The following is a 21051-nucleotide window of genomic DNA, read 5'->3' on the forward strand; positions in this document are numbered from 1 at the left end:
ATCGTCGAAGGTTATTCGTTCATTGGTACAGTTTGCAAGTCTGTGAGTTTACGGTTTTCGGAGGATGAAATTAGCAGCATGATATATCTCGTGGTCTTGAAGAATTTTTGTAATTTGTATTTTCTAACTTTTGATGAATCGAACGAATGCCTTAGTCTTCGTTTTTTGGAGATGACAAATAATAGTTTGTTAATATATAGGTGTAATTAGGAACGCGACATTTCTGTCATTTCATGGAACTTTTGTTATTTATATTCTGGACTGTTTGTGAAATTAAAAGTGTATTTTATTCCTCGTTCTTTGGAGATAAAAAATGGCGATGTTTGGAGAAACATGAACTAGGAGCGCAATGTTTTCTTTTACTCTTTTGTATTTTTAGAGAATATTTTTATTTATATCTTCGAATGTTTGGTAAATTGTATGACACGCTTCTTCCACACTTTGGAAATCATCCCGTGATCGAATCGCAAAGTTTGATCATTGATAGTTCGAAGCTTTATAGATCTGCAATTAGGAGAATATTTTTCGTAGTTTTGTTCTGAATAGATGGAACATGTATTTTCATGAAAATCGTGTATTTTCGTCATTATCAAGTAAATAGCTCTTGTATGTCTTGTATGACTATGTTGCATTACATATTGATCGCTGTATTGTTACGCATGTGGAATTATCGACTTATATTTACCGAACGTTACAATGGTTTAATCAGTGATTGAATGCTGCAAAAATATTTGCTTCTTCTTAGATTTCCAATATCGTTCGACTTGTATTATTTTCATGAAACCTATACTCGTCGATTCTAGAAAATTATATCATAAGACAAATTTTAATGTTTAATTATTTTCAGTCTGTCTCGTATAACGTAAACAATTTTTTCATTTTAGAATCAGTTTTGTATTTGACCTTTATAGTGTCATAATTATTCTAAAGAAAAATTAATATTTTTTGGATTTTTCATTTAGATTTTGATCGAAAAAATTAAAAAATTTAGAAATTTGAAGAATTGCTAGCTTAAACTTCATTGAATTAAATGAAAGTTATACATCGGTATTATTCCAACGTGTTTTCCAACGTATATTTCCGTCAATCACTCCCTGCAAAGCATTAGTCAAACACTGATTGCAAGCCAGAAAAATGATGACGTCGGTAGAGCATTTGTGTGCTCGTAAAGGAAAGATCAAGCGTACCGAGTTACCGGATCGAATTTAGAGAAATGAAACAGTCGTAACAATTCTATTAAAATCGTTATTCGTGACTATTTCAGATCAAGTAACCTCGATCCTTTTTCAAAGGTCAATGTCATTGACCTAGGAAGATCTCTCTATCAGAAACAATATATATGTAGCGAGTTGATAGAATATATTTTCCCTCACATACAGATATATTCATTCTAAAAAATTTTACGCGATAAATTTCATTCTTTCGCGTTATTGCGAAGAGATACAGAAATTCTTGTCAAAATTTCGTGACTAATCGAACTCTACTTTTACGTCAGGGCTTGGAAGCGTATAAAAATAAAAATTCTCATAATACTTCTACTTGGATTAAAATTAATTCCAAAATATAAATATCGTGTGCGACAACACAGTACAAAAGAAATCGAAACTATTCAAACTCGTACATGCTAGTAATTTATTAAGATTTATTTTTTATTTATATACCATAATATTCTCTTTTTCTTAATTAAACTTCTTCGATACAAGCACAATCACCTTTGATAGTTAATTCAGCGGTTAAAAATCACCGCAGTAAAACTGCTTTGAGCCTGTTTCGTTTAATTTTACGGTGACTCGATCGACCCAGGTCGATCTCTGCGTTCGATCTACGGAACATATTGATCGAACCACGTCGATCGATGATAGCGTTCGTTGTTTATTCGGCGTCGAGTGTGTTGAGGCTTCGCCCACGGACATTTTAGTTCGACGACAGATAAACGCACGTGAGTCAGAAGTACAGAGGCTTGACGGGGGCTTGTCAGCATCTCGACCAATGGCACACGGCTTTCAACGTGACGTCTGGTCGCATCATACGCGGAGGACACGATCTATCGAGTCTCATTGACTTGCTCCGATCGCACCGTCGATTTCGCATCGGCCATCGAACGTCAACCGGAGCAAACGAATCTCGTGTTTCCTCCACGGGATTCCGGTATCAATGAGACGCGCGCAAGCAACAGTGACATTATTGAATGAACCGATTCTCTTGCTCATCCAACATTGCCATTCGTTTTACGTACGTTTTCAGGATTTTCTTATGATATGCTTTAGTAGCGAACCACGAGCTTACTGTCCTCCCTGTTTCGTATCTTCTCTATCTTGTACTTTGAGAAACTTTCTATTAGATATGGATTGGGATGGCTTTTATCGGATACATTCCTTAGTTATCACGATGTACTTCAAGACTTCAAGTATCATTCTGAGTCAATAAAATAAAGCAAAATGTAAGGAAAATGTCTTTTTCTTATTATATATATTACAATTTTTTGTACGTTCATAATCTATGATTGTTAAGTCTCAACATTTACAAGTGGTAAAAGATAAGAAATTCGTAAGAAACATGATACAACATACGTATTTACATAATTATTTGCAAGTGGTATCTAGATACGCTATAAATTTATCATTGTAAAAGAGTTCGGAAGAGTTGGTCAATTTTACTGGTACTAGAAGCGATCAAAATAAATTAATACGTAATTTCCCACAAGAATTTTCTCCGATTGTTTGTAAAATATAAAAATAAAAACATTGATATTATCGGTATAAGTTTTATATTTTTCTCACGATCTGAATTCTGTAGATCATGAAATCATGTTCATTCGTTGAACTTGACTTTATTAAGATATGTTTTTTCATCGCTTATCTATGATTGCTCCTAAATTTTAAACGTTATGTACTTTAAAGCGTTCATCGGAGAAACAGAAACACGCGTTTCCATAAGAAACGGAGTAGAAACGACATTCACAGATAGGAAATCCCAACGTTCACACGTGCTGGAGGAAAACCGCGAGGCCGGCGTTGATATACGATGCAACCGCGCCTGTCTCTACTTCTTTCGGTAGTCTCTCTATGTCAACTTGCAGGTTGCATCACCGGCGTAACGTAAGCGCTAAGAAATTCGGTGAGCGCATATTTTTACGCGCGTGAAACTGCGCTTCGTGTACCGAGATATCGAATTTCGTGAATTTCGCAATGATTACATGCTTCCACAAAATGTGGAATACGATTTGCGCGCGTGGATGTTGCCACTACACTGATAGAAAACGCCTTGATTCAATTTCATGCTCTTATTCTTCGAATCTAAAGGGACAGCCAATCGTTTAAGTACCAGAGCGATACTGAATTGCTGTTGTCTGTGTGCCTTGTCAGACAAGTGAAAAGTATATTTTAGAGATCTATACTCTTCTATCCTGTTAAGAGGGCAAAAAAAGATTAAGATTCTTCAGATGTAAATTGTTTTAACTTGACGAGCATGAAAGATAGAGGCTATAGAGACTAGATATAGCGACTATTTTATCTTCTTAAGAATCGGTGCAGACGAGCAGTTTGCGGCAGCGTTACCGTCGCGGTAATTTACCGCTGTGCTTTAGAATAGCATAGATTTAACGAAGCAGTTCACACGTTACGAAGCGGCGGCAAATTGCAGCGGCAGTGACGCTGCCGCAAAGTGCTCGTCTGCACCGTGTTCGAGCGAGAAGGTTAAAAATCTTTAGATCTCGATTGTTTTAACTCGACGAGCAGAAAATATAAAGGTTAGCATAGCGACTGCATATAGAGACTGTTTTATCTTCCTAAATAGAGAAAGAAGATTAAGAATTTTTGGATCTCAATTGCTTTAACTTGATAACATGAGACATAACATATATTTCTTTCTTCTAATGGACGATATTACGATATAGATGCGTTTACCATATGTTCGTTTTATCGACACTTTATTAAATTATTGAATTATTATTTTATTAAACTATAAATTTGAAATATGTACGTGTACATTTCGTATCACGAAATCGACCTGAGATACGAACGATTCAATTTTAATATTTATTATCGTAGTTCGTAAAAGAGCGCTATATCTAGCATTTTATATATCGTCGTATCGTAAAACGTTGCTCCTCGCTCAGCGAACACAGAGAAAATTGTATTATCCGTGCAATCTATGCGACGAAGTATAGTATTACTCGAACCCTTTCAATTTTCCATGAAAAATGTTTCTCATTAATTCATACGAGATCCACTAGACAGGATAATCGTTCGTAATCTCTTTCGTCATTTTCGAAAGCTCGTTATCGCTGACTTGAAAAATCTATCCGAGCAGTGGCATTGAATTATCGACAAGGCCGCCGGTTCGCGTGCTAATGATTTATACTTGATTCGTAATCGTTTTGGTCGGCCTTGGTAATACAATCGGCTGACAGCGTTTTCAGCTGGCTATTCGGCCGAAATAGTTACGTGCGCGTCTTCGGCATGTCACATGCTACGATCGTTTCAGCAAAACTTTCCACGGGACACCGTAACAAGACACACTAGAAAGGTCCCTGACGAATACCGAAATGCTTTTGCGGCTCAAATAACGTCGCGTCATGTCACTGCGTTGCATGCGCGTGAGCTAATTAACGTCGTTTCGTCACGTTTTGAGCCCTTGTGTACCGCATCGAACTGTCAAAATCCTTGTCTCGAATCATGACGTTTCTTGCGACGAATTAGTTAGGATGATCTAATGGTTTAGTGGTTGCTTCTCATCCTGCTGATGTGAAACATTCTTCCACGCTTTTAAGCGTAAGTCATGCTTTTTTCATACTCTCATGTTTCGCGTTCGTTATTATGAAAAAATTCACGATATTTTTTAAATCATGAAAATACGTCCAAGTAGAAGATAAATTTGTAACTCGGTTAATTATGAAACTGGTAAACAGACTGCGGATATTAGACGCGAATTCATATTTTCACGAGTATATTTAAAAGAGCGGAATCTAAATGGAAAGTTGTTTTACTTATTAAATATCGTAAGGAGTACGTTTTATATATTTTTGCGTATTCCATGCATTGTTGCATCTTGAAATTGCCCATAAATCCGAAATCTCAAAATCTCGACTTTGTAATAGACTTGATCTTATAATAAACAAGGACCACGACTAATAATGTTCACTTATTTCTTGTACGTATGTCGAACTGTTCATACTTTTTATTATACGAAGCACCGCACGAATCGGTCGCCACGATATTTTAGCTGGTCCTTATAAATCAATGAACAGATGTTTTAAACGAAAGTTGGTTGAGTAAGAATTTATGGATGTAAAAAGAGGACTTTTGAGAGATAAAAGCATCCTTTTTCCATATAATTTTTTTTATTTATATTTCTACTGTCGATGATATTGGAGGTTGGTAACCCGTATTTTCCATTGAAAATAAGCGGTATAATACTCTTTTGGCTGGCTGCCTACCGCTTGCGTCGTCTAAACGTATAATGTAACGTAATAAATAACACGGTGTTCGCGAATATTGAGTTTCTCTAACGTTATTTTCCTCTATTTATACTGTACGAGAAACGGAGCATCAGCATACTATTTTTCTTTCTTTTCTTTTTTTTTTTTTTTGCAATCTCGTATGCTCGACGATTTTAATCTTCGATCGAGTTTCTTTATTAGGTACCACTGAAACTCGTTGCATATATAGCCTATAATCAGTGTTTACAATTAATTCCCCATCTCTTTGAATTTTTTCACTGGCCGATTCAAGAGTTCATCTAGTTGATGATCGTTCGCTGATTTAACGCTATAATTTCGCCTAGATGGTTGTGTGACGTTTCGGTTTTGCGGTTGGCTGATGTGAGAGGTTGCGTATTCCGAGAAGCAAATCAGGCGAGTTCATAGGAGCAGTCACGTAATCGGGCCGTGAGATTCCTTTCGGAATTTTCATGGCTTGAATTAAATGTAATTGTATCGAGGGAGTTACGTGTGATCGCCGTGCGTACATCCCATTAAACTCGAGTAGTCTCGGATGCTGCAGTATTTTCTTGTTTCTGGCGTACTCAGGACGCGCACTACCGCTGCAATTTCTAATCAAAATAAGTCGCGCATGGTCTCATCGACCAATTTCTACGTACCTCCATTAGAATCAATTTTCAGATGAATCACGTGTTAATTGCATCGGTGCGAAAGCACATGACTTCAATATTCCCTGAGAAGATGTCGCAAACCTTCGTGAACTTGCACTTTTCTGCTATTGCGATTTCTTACCGTTAGAACTGCCGCAAAGATCAAAATGGGGTTAGGTCATAACGGCCAATTTATGGAGTATATCTTAGATTCTTCATAGATTTCCGACAGCGTAGCTTTCAAGATCCAAATTATTGTTTTCTACAACACGCAGACGCAAGCTTATTTTTCTTCCTGCATTATTTTCTTTTACATTTGACATTTTATATTTTAATGGATTTGAAAATGTATTTAAAAATTCCTAGTTCCAATGCCCACAATCGCAAGATCGTGGAAAGATTTGTCTAGCTTTTGCTTTCTCATCGATCATTCTTCAATTGCACAGGACTAAAAATTTTCTAAAGCTGCCTCGAAACATCACATAAATGTATTGGAAATATCTGTGAACGTGATTTCTTAACAGGTGTAGATTGTTTAATTTTATCACGCTTGTAAGATAATCCACGCGCGAGTAATCTTTATCGGATAATAATCGAAATGATAAAGTACGTTATACCATGGACGTATCAGAAACTATACTTCAACTACATCCAACGTCTTGTCCTAGTAACGTTCTATTGCTTATTAAAAGTGTATGGTCGAAATATGAAACACATGTTGAACTATAAGGGACACGTTCACGAAAACTCGCTGCATGACAGTGATCACGTACTGGACCTCTTGCTACGGGGAACTTGCCTGCTGGTTTATCGTAGGTCCCTAATGACGTCAACATCATCCACGAATGGCAAAGAAATTCTCCGAAAAAGAACCGGCGACTGGTCCGTCGGTGATTAAGAAGAAGTTGCCAATGCTTACCTAGTTATATACACAGGGAGGAAATGCTTGAATGCCACTTCCAAATTACAGTCGATGATATAATCTCTTTGTAATCGCGTTTAAATTGCTCGAAAGTAATTAGTTGCTCTCATTTTTGAAAAATTCTCGACAGAAACTGGTTATTACCCGTTACGTTCGTGTAATTTATTGTGCATTTAGTTAAGTATAAAAATATTTAATAAAGTATAAAGAATGAAGTTTTCAGTTTGAGAGGTATTATTTTTTGTGAATCACGAAATGTAGGTACTTTTCCTAAATAACTTTCGAACATTATACGAATCCTTTTTCTTCGAACGTGTCAAAGAGAAATTATAATCGTAATCTATTTCGGTACCTGTTATAAAAGTCGTTGGTACCTGTCGCCTGTGAGTCGTAAAACTCGTTCGTCACATGTACATCTGTTTCAAAGAAGGAACGATATATTATTGGATCTTCCAGAAGCAATTACCTCTTTAATTCTTAAAAAAGAATACGCAAAAGTTCTAAAATTAAAAAAAGTATTATTTCGTTGGAAGATTCTTCTCAAAAAGAAATGTTCGAGAGAGTTTGCACATTTTTTATGGCGTCAAAGTTCTGTAATCTGTAAAAAAGAAGGAAAAGCTCGTTAAATTAAGTAAAATGTTATTTTTCATCCAAAGAGACTCGGTAGAAAGAAATATTCCCAAGAGTTGACGAATTTTTATGAATGAAAATTACACAAGTGTTCCAATGAATGAAATACAGAAAAATCTCCGACTTAATGACTCTTTCTTTCTCACTTTTTTATCATTTCCGGCAAGCGAACGCGCCAAACGATTTATGAGCTCTTTCTTAGGGAAACATTTAGGTTATCGTCTCTCTTTTTTTTTCCTCCTTTTTAAATAAATATCTATGGTTGACGCTCCCCTTTTCTTCCCGTCGTGGACGCTAAAGGAAAGTGCTGGCTTCGAAAATTTCCTTCATCCACCGTTCAGTTTTTAACGCACGTAGAACTGTTCCAATGACGCACACGACTTCCACGAAGAAAGCACGCTCGAGGGTGGAAGGTGGAAGCCGATGAAGAACTACGCACTGGCCGGCACGTATCTGTTAGATAACAAGTGATTAATTTCAACACACGGACATTAATTAAACGTCGAAACTGTGCGTGTGCCATGTTCTTGAAAAAAGCGCACCACTTAGCTTGATAAATTGTCGATAAAGAGGCACGCGGGTAACACGAGTTGAAACATCGATGCGACGTCGTTTCTTCCACGTTTAAACAAAAATCCGTGTCAATGAATTTGTTTTTGTAAGCAGAGACACCCCTCTCGTACGACCGACAGTATATAACAGTGGCTGATGCAAGTCGGTTCTTTCATCCGTCATCGAGTTGTAACATACATCCGGAAATTCTTACCAGGCAGATAATGGTTTTTGTACTCTTCTCTGGTGACTCACTGATTTTCTTCGTAGTGACGAAATTGAATTTTATCGCCGAAATAATTGTCGGCAAGTACAGGAGGAATGATCGCAGCTACACTTTTTAATCCTTTGCGAAGTTTTAGAATGATAGAAACTGCAATTCTCATCAATTATAATTTTGCAATCGGTTGCATGTTTCCCGATTTCTTACTTTGGTTTCATAATTAGGAATTAATAGCGATACAACGCAAGAGTCGAAAGTCGTGAATGTATATACTTATAGAGATGTAAGTTATCGAAATATGAAGTTTTTTGATATTTTACATCGATGAAACAATAAATTCATTTAAAGTTTCTTATTACGATACGATCAGTCTCGATTTTATAACAGCAGTACGTTTCTGAAAAGTCTCAGTTACTTCTAGCATATCTTCATTAAATGCTCTCCATTCATCGTTCTCACGAGCGATCGTGTCAGACTTTTACCCTTCCACTAGTCTGTCGGTAGATACATACATGTAAAGAAATCGACGTATCCTCACGAGGAACAGTATCACTCATTAACATATATTTCTTCTTTGCTATCAATGGGTGATTCTTACAAGTATGAAGCACAAGCTCCATAGTAATATATATGTCTGACTACTTTACAGTAGTAAAATTTTAATCATCAATATCTCGAAAAACGTTGAATATGACGAGACATTTTCATAAACCAATTGACAAAATCTACTAGCGTACGACCGTAATATTTCTTTCTTGATAATATCGTCGAAGTGGAGTTACAAGCTTCGTAACTACTTGTATGACTACTTTACTAATATCTTGAAAAATATACAACGTCTGAATAATGTGATATTTTTATAAACACAATAATGTGAAATCTATCAATGTTACTTTAAACCAGTTACTACCAGCGTACTATAATACTTTTCTTTTCACAAGTTCTTCCTCCTGACATAAAATATTCAGACTAATGGTTGATTGCCTATTTGATGCTCAGACTAGTAATTATGGAGTAGTGACTATCAAACGGGCATAAACTCCATGATTATTAATCTCATCACTTTCCCACATCACTGTGAGTCCAATAACGAATACTTTGGAAAATATCAAACATCCGATCCGACAACGCATCGTTTAAAAAAAAAAGAAAACAATAACAAAATCTACCAGTATATAAAGTTTCAACTAAAAATCTAGATTGCAGACCTAAATATCTTGCACGTTGCTTGTGAAACAAGCGTAACAGCTCGAACGAACGAACCGAAGGTTTAAGAATACGTGATCGTTAGTGCAAAAACAATTCCGCGGTGACTAGGCTTTGTTGCGCAATGGTGAATCAGACATTTAGCGAATTGGACTAATTATCGTAGCAGACGGAGTAGGAATTTCCGAGATCCGATAGCCGATCGGGGAGGTAAGGGACAGTCGCAGCGTTGGAAAAGGAGGATGATCGGGGTCGTCTTTGGCCATTCGGTCGAGTAAAGTGTCGGCTGAGCCGCAGACGGCGCGACGCCGTTTATTTGCGTCCGTGATGGGACGTCGGGTCGCCGCACAGGTGCGTCCCACGATTCTTGGCGTTTCATACCATCTTATTCGTTGCGACGTTCGCCACCGATCCGTTGAACGCACCACGGACTTTGCGAGCTCCACCATATACGTACGGATCTATTCGCGGTGGAACAGAGATGCTGCCAAACCTGAGGCTTCGTTGATTTTCCTCCGAAGCCAACGTAAACGTCTCTCATAACGACACGCGTTGTGTAACGACAAGAGGATCCGCAGACTCAGTGCCCGATTTTCCAAGCTGTCAGCTCGAAAAATGAGTTGATGGAATTGCAGATGGTGGCAAAGTTTCTGCTCTGTCTCGTACCGATCGTGCTGGGATCCGTTAATCCGTGTAATATTATACCATTCGTACCTACAGGCAGTTTCGTTAAGATTAAAATTTTAGAGCGATCAGGCTAACAAATTTGAAATTTCTCGTTGCTTGTAGATTCTTCATAGACTTTTCATTAATCGTAGGCTCTTTCTGGATTTTCTTTCCTTTTCTTTCAGAGATTGCAGATTCTTCGTAGATTTCTTATAAATTATAGATCCTTCATAGATCTTTCATGAGTTATCGATGTTTCCAAAATTTTCCATAGATCATTGACAATGATGCTTTTTCAGGGATTCGAATGATTTTTGTAAGTTATATGGAGTGTAAATTTATTTTTATCTTTGCATTATTTATGCAGGTGTTTATTCATATATCTTTCATTTTAATTTCTTTGGAACAATTTTTATGCTCAAGCCGCTGGCATTTCTAACGTTAATACCACATACACCAAGGAATTGAACATTTCAACCATAAAAGCAGGTAAAAATAGAGTTTGAATAATTGAAAAATCCTTCAAAGGAGCTTGAAGAATTCTTCGGGCTTACTAGTGACTAGTCTTGGTCTTCCACTGTCATAAGATTACGAGAAAAAGCTACCTACCACTTCCTAGAAATAGTTGAAACTTAAACTCAGAAATGGTATTTTAAAATTTAACAAATCGGACGTTCGTTTAACAAAAGTCTATTTTCTAGAAATGTTATCGTCGTTGAAAGTTTTGTTAGTTTCTGTCCCGTCAGGTATTTCAACGGAGGAGCTGTTCTGCCGCAAATGGGAATGCGGTTTTACTGGTGTTTTATGGCGCATTAAGTCATTGATGTCGCATGATTATTAACGAGATTACGCGATTCTTAATCTACCAATTGTTCTTCCAAGCGATACACGTACGATGTCAGTATAAATCCTCTATCCAGGTAATATAAATTCCTTCCGTGTGATATAAATTTATGGAAACAGGTGGCGTACTATTAAACGTCTTACAATCGTAAATTCCATTCTCTTGAACGATGAAATATGTTCTATATGTTCGTGAAACATGTGCATTTATGTCTAGAAACAGTTGGAGACATTATTTCACTATTTAATTCTCAAGAATTAAATTCAAAGGAAGATGCGTATTTTCATGATTAATCTTCCTATCATTCCCTCCTTATTACTCGTCTTATTAAATACATAGGTACATGCGAGTGTCAAGTAAGAACCAATGAAACACGTTGTATTGCTCCATGCTCTTTCGGTAGAATTAGTATTCTCGAATAGACGTGACAGTAATCACGTTTAGGATAACTAAGAAGACAAAAATCGTCAGAACTCTGGCAGCGTTATTGTATGAAACGAATCACGGGATGCTTGTCTCTGTTTACGCGTAACTCGGCGAGGAAAAAGATAGAGAGAGAGAGAGAAAGGAAAAGAGAGAGAGAGAGAGAGAAAGGAAAAGAGAGAGAGAGAGGGAGAGAGAGAGGGAGAGAGAGAGGGAGAGAGAGAGGGAGAGAGAGAGAGAGAGAGTCTTGTTTTCCAGGTATGGGCCAACGCTATTTTCGCATCCTCCACTCGAAACCAGTCAGTACCGTGGATTCTCTGTCTCTGTTTGTCTTTCTCGTTTCTTGCGTCTCGTGCCAAAGCGATAATTATCGTTAAGTCTGCTACGATCGACGCTCGACGTGCTCGTAAGTACTGAAGAACGGCTATTATATAGACGGCGCCAGTCTTCGTTCGAAATAAAAAAGAAGAGAAAAGAAAGAAACTCGGTGAAAATGTAAGGTGACGCTCGAGAATGATGTTACGACGACGAGATGTTCATACGCGTAGCCTCGCGCACACCGTCCATCGTAAATCGTCGTATAAGTGGGAAGATTCTATCTCGTTCCATAATAAAAAAAGATAAAAAAAGAGAAAGAAAAAAATAAAGAAATCGAATCGAAGAATTCGTTTTCGAAAAAAATTGCATTCGAAAGTCAATGGGGTAAGTAGGCGCGAATCTGACTAATGACTGGTATTTCGCATATTTCACTGCAGATTGAAATGCAAATTCAAATCTTCATGAAGTCATTGTACGTTCTATATATTTTTTGCGCGTCTAAATTTCCCATAAATGCGTAAATATCAGCAATATACAAGATCGTCATTGTGACTTTTCGTGCACGCTGTAATTTCACGGTGTAATGTCAGGGAGCAATTTCTTACAAATATTCTAGCCTTTCTAATCTCAGAATTATTTATTGATGTATACCTATAGAAATGTACGATATACATGTACTTATTTATAGCTAAGATAGTATGAGGAATACACCCATGGAAAGCTCTATAAAAATCAGTACCTGTTAAGTCTGACCAAAGTATATCTAGTAATCGTAGGAACAAGAAATTCGAAACGCGTTTAATTTTTACGAGTTTGATAGTTGCAACTTAAAGTCTAGAAACAAATGCAACGAACATAAAAAGCAAAAGCTAAGTTATCTAAAATTATAAGCAACTCCTAAACTTTAAGAACAAATTAATAGTTGATACTTCCCTATACTGACGTTTTACAGCATACGAAACTAGTCGCAGTAACGAGCCGCAACGAATCCGTAACAACAGTTATCAATCAACTGCACGTCCTAAACAACTAATTTCCAAATAAATTTCTCTCAAAAACGTAGCTTTCAACTAGATCTTGTTATTCTTGATTTTCATCTCATTTCCAGCCATAGAATCTCTCTTACCCCATTCTCGTATCGTGAATTATATCCCACTCTGTATATTTCGCGAGTACGCACGCGGCAGCGACATATTAAAAGGTCGAAAGACGTTTTTGATGGTGGTCGGATCCGGTGCGTAATCGCGGGCGAATTTACGCATATTTACCTAGCCAGACGACGAAGACGCCGGCGCCTCAGTGAGTGAAAACGAAGTTTAAAGATGAGCCGGATGGACGTCGCCGACGACGTCCACGACCAAGACGACGACACGTTTCTCTCTCCTCACGAATGATATCGGCAACAGAGAGACGATACCTTTTCGACCCACCAGCAGCGAATCTTAAAGCTGTCGACGTGAGTTGTCGCGGCGCCATAAGATTCTCGTTTTCTTTTCGAGCTTGTTGCTGCTCCTTTTTTTATAAACGATCTCCCGCCGCTGGAAATAATACGATCGTATCCGCGGACTTTTTCTCGAATCCTCGTCGCGAATGGCCGGGGCGAGCGTCCGTCGTGGCGCCAGTTTCATTCTCGCAACACCTTCTTTTTCCTCTTGCCGATTCTCATCTTATCTTATTTGCCTGTTCATTATAAGTTTCTTTCCTCGATCGGTTTTTACTTTTACTCTGTTATTTTTCCTACAGTCTGATACTTTGCGCATGCTAATTTACGATAGTCATACGGTAATAATATATCAGTGAATCGACAAGTTGCGGGTTATAGATTATAGACTTTTTTTTTCACAATCTTATTATTTTACGGTAAATAAGATAATAGGGTAAGTCGTGGTTGGTAAAAGTTATTTGTAGGATTTATTATCGCTCGATTTATCGCTAATCTCGTTGCAGTTATAGATTTATTATTATTTATGTGGTAAGTTGGACGATTTAGTTAAATTAATAACATTAGTAAATCAACAAGTTACTGGTTGTAATTCTAAGGCAGGTAGGATAACAAGGCTATCATTTGTTCTATTACCAAAGTTATCGCTTCTATGAATTTACTAGCGCTAATACGTTGTCACTTGTAAAATTTCAGTAATAATATTGCGCAACAGGATCCTGACGTTAAAATTACGTTCTCGACGTGCATGCATCATATCGATTGTTACCATTCTGCGATTTAGAGTGAAATTGGAACTTAGTCCATTTGATGAGGTTGCATCTAGTTGCGCGTAACTTTAAACGCGGTGTTCCGGCAAATCATTAACACGTTGTATGCCACGTGGACCATTTACCAACCATCAATTTCTTGACAAATGCGATTATAATTCGACATTAAAGCGAAATGGAAACACAACCAGCAGAATTGTCCGTGACTCTTCCATTCGCATTCTTCTTATCGCCCTTCTTTCGAATTTCAATTTGCCATGATGATAAATGTCCTTAAATCTAATATTAAACCTAACTTCTTTTTATTCTTCTTTTTCTTCATAAGTAGAATCCTGTTTATCTAAAGTTTATTTCTTGAAACAAAACTAACGTTTGTATCTGACTAGATGCACCGCCATTTATTATTAACATTTATCATCTACTTCATTTTTCATTTCAATCGTGTATCGTTTATTCTAAATTCATTTATCTGAACGTGAACTCTTATTGTTTGAACGAGAAGTCATAGACGTTGGAAAAAAATCTATGAATTCCTATTACATAATCTCTTCTGATAGATTCACATAAAAACTCATTGTACATGAAACAGACAAGATAGCGGACGGCCACATGGAGGAACTTAAAAAGTCATGTTTTTTATCAAGCATGTCCTAAGCATGTGTAAAAAGTGTCTTTGCCACTTGTCTTAAGCATTTTGAATATGTCGATTGTCATATCTCTTGTGCCCTCGATATCGTTTGTTGATTTAGTATCTATATTTAAGAAGCATACTTAAACTTATTTAAGAATCACACCGATTAACTCCATAAATTAAGAAATACGGGAAAAAGATAATGTTACAAGTATTATTTTTTAATGTTGTTTTTAGAATTCATTATTATACACGTGGTACGTCTACAACGAATAGATTCATGGAAATGACCTATCATCATAAGAAGGTAATAAAAAGTTATAAAATTTGCAGAAAGTCAAAATGATTGGTTTAGTTTTCGAAACACTCGTACAGTGGGCAGAAAAATATTTTCTTACCACGTTACGGATTTCATTTTCATATTACTAAATTTTCATATTCGTATAAAAGTACTGGATCTTAATTAATTAATATATAAATGTTATAATAAACGCAACGATATGCAGATACTCTTTGCACTTTATGCATATCTTTGGATCTAACAGGTTGTATCCCCTATCATAACTATGTACAATATATAAAACTATTTCCTCTTGGTAACCAAGTGACATCAAATTGTGGTCTTCGTACGTTACCTTTAAAATCGTCGAATCGCTACGATATGACTTGCACGATGGCATCAGCTCGTTCACCGATTCTCCGATCCACGTCCTTTGCCGTGTGTAGACGCGCGGCGTGAGTTCTCATCTCGTCGTCGGGGTTGTTTCGTCTGTCCGTGAAATTTATGCGTATCGGCGGGCGAGAAGACGGTATAAGTGTGTCCATCACGTAGGTTAGGCTAAATCGGTTACGCTGAATCAACACACAGCAGAAGAGACAGCCCCGAGAACACGGGGACTCGTCTAGACGCACAAATCGCCTGCCAGCCAGCCGCCACGAGCATTGTTATAAAGACCACCCGCTTTTTTGGAAGCTATAATTAAATAAAAAACGACCACCGTTCTTCACACGTGACGAATGTCTGTCAGTCGTTCGATCAGATTGCAACGGTTTGCCTTCTCATTTTACGTAGTATATCTGCCTAAAGTAACGACTTTGAAACTTCAAATCCTCGCACCATGGGGAACGCTCGAGCTACGATAGAAACTCGTACATACTTTCAGCACCACCTGTCGAAATTGTCAGATTTTGTAATTTCGTATTCGTCGCGATCCAAACGTCTTTCCAAACACATAAGCAAAATTTTCAATTCGCGAATAAATAGCTATAGGTATAGAGTTTTCCAGCGAAATAATAGAAAAAACGAAGACTCGAAAAGTACATTTTTGTTGATTGTTTCATTGCAACGTTACTTTATAATTAGACGAGCAGTTTAGAAACTATCCTGATCGACTCCGTGAAAAGAAATTAGATTCACTGTGGTATTTACCATTATTTGTGCCATTTTATTGCGACGAATGAACTTACGAAAGTAAGTCGTTTATTTCTTCAAAATTGGATATTAATCGTGCACTTAAATAACGAAATTAAGAAATAAATAGAAAGCGGAGATTGATCGATTTGGTATGTGACAAGATCGAGCGTGTCTAACATGAAATGGCTAAAAATGAAAGGAATTTGTTAGGTCAAAGCAGTCTGTCGTTCGAGCAAACAATGACTGGAAATAGTCTCCGACAACGTAACGATGAATGAAACGCAATTACTACGAATTATTTCGATGGTAGGAGAGCAGTTGTTCTGAATCGAGGAAGCTCGTACGTCTGGCCAGCAACGCGGCTAAATTATCGGCATGTGAAACGAAAAGCAATGAAGCAGTCGCTTGGCGGAGGTTCTGAAATACTAGTCTCCGGGTTTCGAAGTCAACATGGTTCGCGATAGTCAGCGACAGTTCGGTATCCGGTCTTTTCGAATCGCACAATTGGACAGGCTTTCGATGGAACTAGGCAAGGCGCTAGGAACGGCCAGCTGTGTCGGACACCGGAAATGTCGCGTGGCTGATGCAACCTGTGTTCGCAATGTGCAGTTTAGTCCAACTTTACGATCTTTCTTACTGTGGAAAGAAATAATGGGTCGCGCATTATCGTTCCGTGATAAAATAATTTCGTAATCGAAAACATTCTTTGAACAAAAATTCTCGCTGCACCTCGTTATCTGTATGCAGAAATACAGAAATAATTTATTTTTTTTCCGTTCATTGATAATGGATTCTGTCTATTTTGAATAAAATTCCATTACCTTGGTTTACAAATAATACAGAATAGTTGCACAGAATAGTAAAGAATTACACAGAATATCTAAATTATAAAATACTTCTTATGATATTTAGCGCAGAAAACAGATCCCTAAGTAGGTTTCATTTGTTTAATTACGTTCGTGAAAATATAAATTTCTATCGACATCCGCAGTCTAGTAATAATTATATTCTTCGTGGAGTAACTCAATTTCCAACTCGATTCAATGTCCCGATGGAAAATTTTAGAATAGAATTTCTGAAATTAAGACAACGAGGAATACGAAGAGTTTGTTTTCAAATACGTATCATCCTCTCTCAAGAAATTTTCTTTTCCCTACAGACGCACAACGTGATATTGATAACCGTCTATCTTGCCACATCCTAACTACGAAAATATTACGTCAGTGGCTGTTAACATGTAAATATTATTGATCTAGCGGAAACTTCGTATTTCACATGACGCTAATGGTACCGACCCACGATCGAGAATTACATCTTCATTCGTCTTTTCTGAGTAACGTAGAATCGTTTTATTTTTTATAGTTCATCCTGTTCGACCCTGGCGGCTACAATTTTTCCTTTCACCCTTTAATCGATCGATACATTGATGTAACGATTATGCTTAGCATTACGTGATTTCAATTAAACGTTAATCGACTGAACGAGCGAGGAACTCGTTTATCACACTGATGATACGTGTACTTCGGATACGTGGCTGCGCATAAGAAACCGAAAACATCGTGACGATCGAATCAATTGTCCGCCATTAATAGGCTACGAATAATATCGAATTATCATTTTATTTTTCTCGCTGGCTGGATACATGGATACAGGGGTATGTATCGTCACGGATATCGACTCTTTCCACGAATTCGTCGCATCTTCTACGACTTTTATACACGCCACTCGTACACACAAATGCACTATGTCGTGTGTAATTATGAACGGCCACAAGTGTGTCATGTACAGTTTGTTATTGACTTCGTTGGAAGCGTGTAATCTAATTTCGCGTCAACGATGCAGAATATTCTTAACACATTGTCTAGGTCAGAAATCGTGCAGTTCATCGCAATATTGACCTATTTGCTTGCCCGTAAGTCGCCTTTTATCACACTATGATCCCGTGCTAATGGAATTATAATTGATAATTTCGCGGATCCCGTTATCGCCCGATTGGACAAGTTCAGCGAACTCCAGTGATGCACCTTTGATCTTAAGTTTTGGTTATCGATCAGATCGTCGATGTCAGCGAATTCTTTAATGGACGTATTTAATTCCCTTGGATTAGTATTATAACCGAAGAGCATCTCTGAATCACAGCAGTAATAATTATGGAATAGAAAATAAATACAAATTTTGCTTTAAATGTAAATAATATAAAACATAAAGGAATAATTCTCGTATTGCCACTGTTTCATATTTATGATTTATTTTCTCACTACTTTCATATCGAATGGCGAAATATTATTTCTAATCCTTTACTGGCGGTATAATAAAATTACAAATGATCGATTACGAAGAATACTTTTCAAATTAATTCCATGCTATTTATCTCCGGATGAAAATTGTGAAAAAACAAATTTTATAGCTGTCTTTCTAAAACTTATCCACAGTTTTTATTCCGTGAATACCTATCTATTACGAAAATAGATGTACAATGATGTACATGTGGGTAACGCGTGAAAGAAATGGATCTGAGGAAAAGCAAAGGAATGCGAAGGGTTAACAAATTGATGAAGATTGCTGGAATCGGTAGCAGCGCAATAAATCGTTCTAGAAAGCATCACCGCGATTTCCCACGCTGGTTGCTTCGTATCAACCAAATTGCGGTTGTAAACGCGCAATACACCAATCTACTACGTATCGATTGATCGTTGGAAATTGGAGCGAAACCGCAGTACAGGTGCACGCGATGATCCATCAGTCTGATGCTAATCAGATCGATTTTCATATATCCTGAAGAAAATGACGTAACAACACAGCTACAGGTGTACGCACGCACGCACGTACGCACGAGTCTTGATACATGAATTAAAGACGCATTTTACCGTTAAAAGAGGGCAATTTACTACGTCGAATTCCCGCTGCGTTCTACTACCAGCGTGTGTATGTACTTTAAAGGCTAACTATGCGTCAGGTGTGTGATTTCTCTTTAAATCGCCTTGGTTTAATCACCTCGCGTGAGTTTAATCACCATCGCGATAGCACGAGGAAGTTAGATAGATTTTTTATACCTTTGAGAAATTTCATCATTATCATCGTGAAGGCATCCATTCGATTGTAAAAGCTCCGATAAATCATGTATTAGATTGGTATATATATTAAGCATCATTTCCAGATAATTCGATGCATTCTTTTAACTAGTTTCGTTATTATAGGTTTATGAGAATTATCTGTTCTAGAATTTAAAAATCCTTGCAGTGGAACTATTACAGTACCTGAATTTTTTTTAAGTAGTTTATGCATTAAAAAATTTATTATTTACGATGATCAATTTATTATATACAATACTTTGTTAACATTGAGCACGCGTGATTTATAACAAATTTCTCCTCCATTAGCATGCTTGATAACTGACGATAGACCAATTACAATTGTAGCAACTTGATAAAATCTTCTTTTCATGCAAAACAATACAGCGTGTAATAAATCGAGCAATGTTAAAGAAAACGGCGAAAAGTTCAGATCATCGACGCGATCTTCGTGTTATTAAATCGCGTCTCTTGTTTCGTAAACTAATTTCTTTCTAATAAATTGGTGACGAACGAATTCACATTAAACGTGTGACGTCCGATCGAACAGATTGGCAACAGATGTTCACACGTGGAATGTTCGCTATGCGGAGATCACAGCGAATGACTTTAACAAGGATCAATCGATCGCTATTGGGTTAACGGCTCGGCAGCGCGAAATTGCTAGATCGAATCTGCCTCTAGCAACGATAATGCGAATCGCGAGCGTGAATCGCGAATTCCGACGATCTCCTCTCCACCTGATCGTACCTTTCCTTTCCTTTTTATATTATAAGTCTCCGTATTCAACAGGTCACCATAATTTAAGATAAGCAAGAATGAAAACCGCTTCGAAAATAACGTCGAAAATATCAAAATGATCGATGTGTATACACACAGTGTGCACCCTGGTTCAAAAGTAGGATGACATTTGCCATTTTCAATCGTGTTTGAAATATATAAATTGCCAGTATTAAATCACCCATCGCTTCCAAATTTTCTACAGAATAAATAATCAAATTATGTACATTCTGAATCTTTGAAATCTCTGAATTATAATATGTTATTAACCTTCATAAATTTATTACTCGCTTTCGATGGAATTTTTCATAATTTTTTACAAACATTTGTCGTAATCAAGCAAGTGTTCTCGTATTTTTAAACGCGAGTGTAACAAAACGGTATGCGTTCGCATGTAAGAAAATTCGAAGGAGATGATTTTTCATTAAATCACAGGTGGATCGAACGCGGTCATCGGCGTAGGTGTGTATCATTGTCGCACGTTCGTTCCCCCGATTTCTGAGAAACCTGGCCTAAATTCGAGAGGCCCTAAAAACACCTAAAAATAGTTTCATAAGACGGTTGCGTCTGGGGATTCTGGATGTTATAAATCTGTTCGCTTCTTCCCTTTCTCCTCCCGGTTTTCTCTTTCGCGGCCTCTTCTAACGAGAATTGAATTTATAAGTGGCGAAACATCGAACGTGTTTCCCTCTGCCGTTGTTCCACCTTTCCTCTTTTCCATCGTAAGTCATCTTTCCTACTTCACACGTATCGCGCCTCGTTGACCGTCGATAGTTCAACATAAACCTCTTTCATGATCCAAATTAAGGGCTAAGGTGTGAAATGATATAGAAAAGTATGAAGTAGTTAGCACATTTTCCCTAAATAGAAAAATATATTAAAAATAGTAGATACTTTTCAGAAGATCGCCGTACAAATTGGGAACGTAAAGAAAATGTTTATGATTCAAAGAGAATTTCTTCGGTATCTTCAGATTTCATAAAATTGTAGGATTTGTACAGGAAAAATATTGCGATAAAAAGGAATATAATCGAATCCTTGAAATTTTCCTTCGTAAGCGATAGTAAAAA

This window comes from Bombus huntii, chromosome 13, assembly GCF_024542735.1.
Source record: "Bombus huntii isolate Logan2020A chromosome 13, iyBomHunt1.1, whole genome shotgun sequence".
NCBI classification, from domain to species: Eukaryota; Metazoa; Arthropoda; class Insecta; order Hymenoptera; family Apidae; genus Bombus; species Bombus huntii.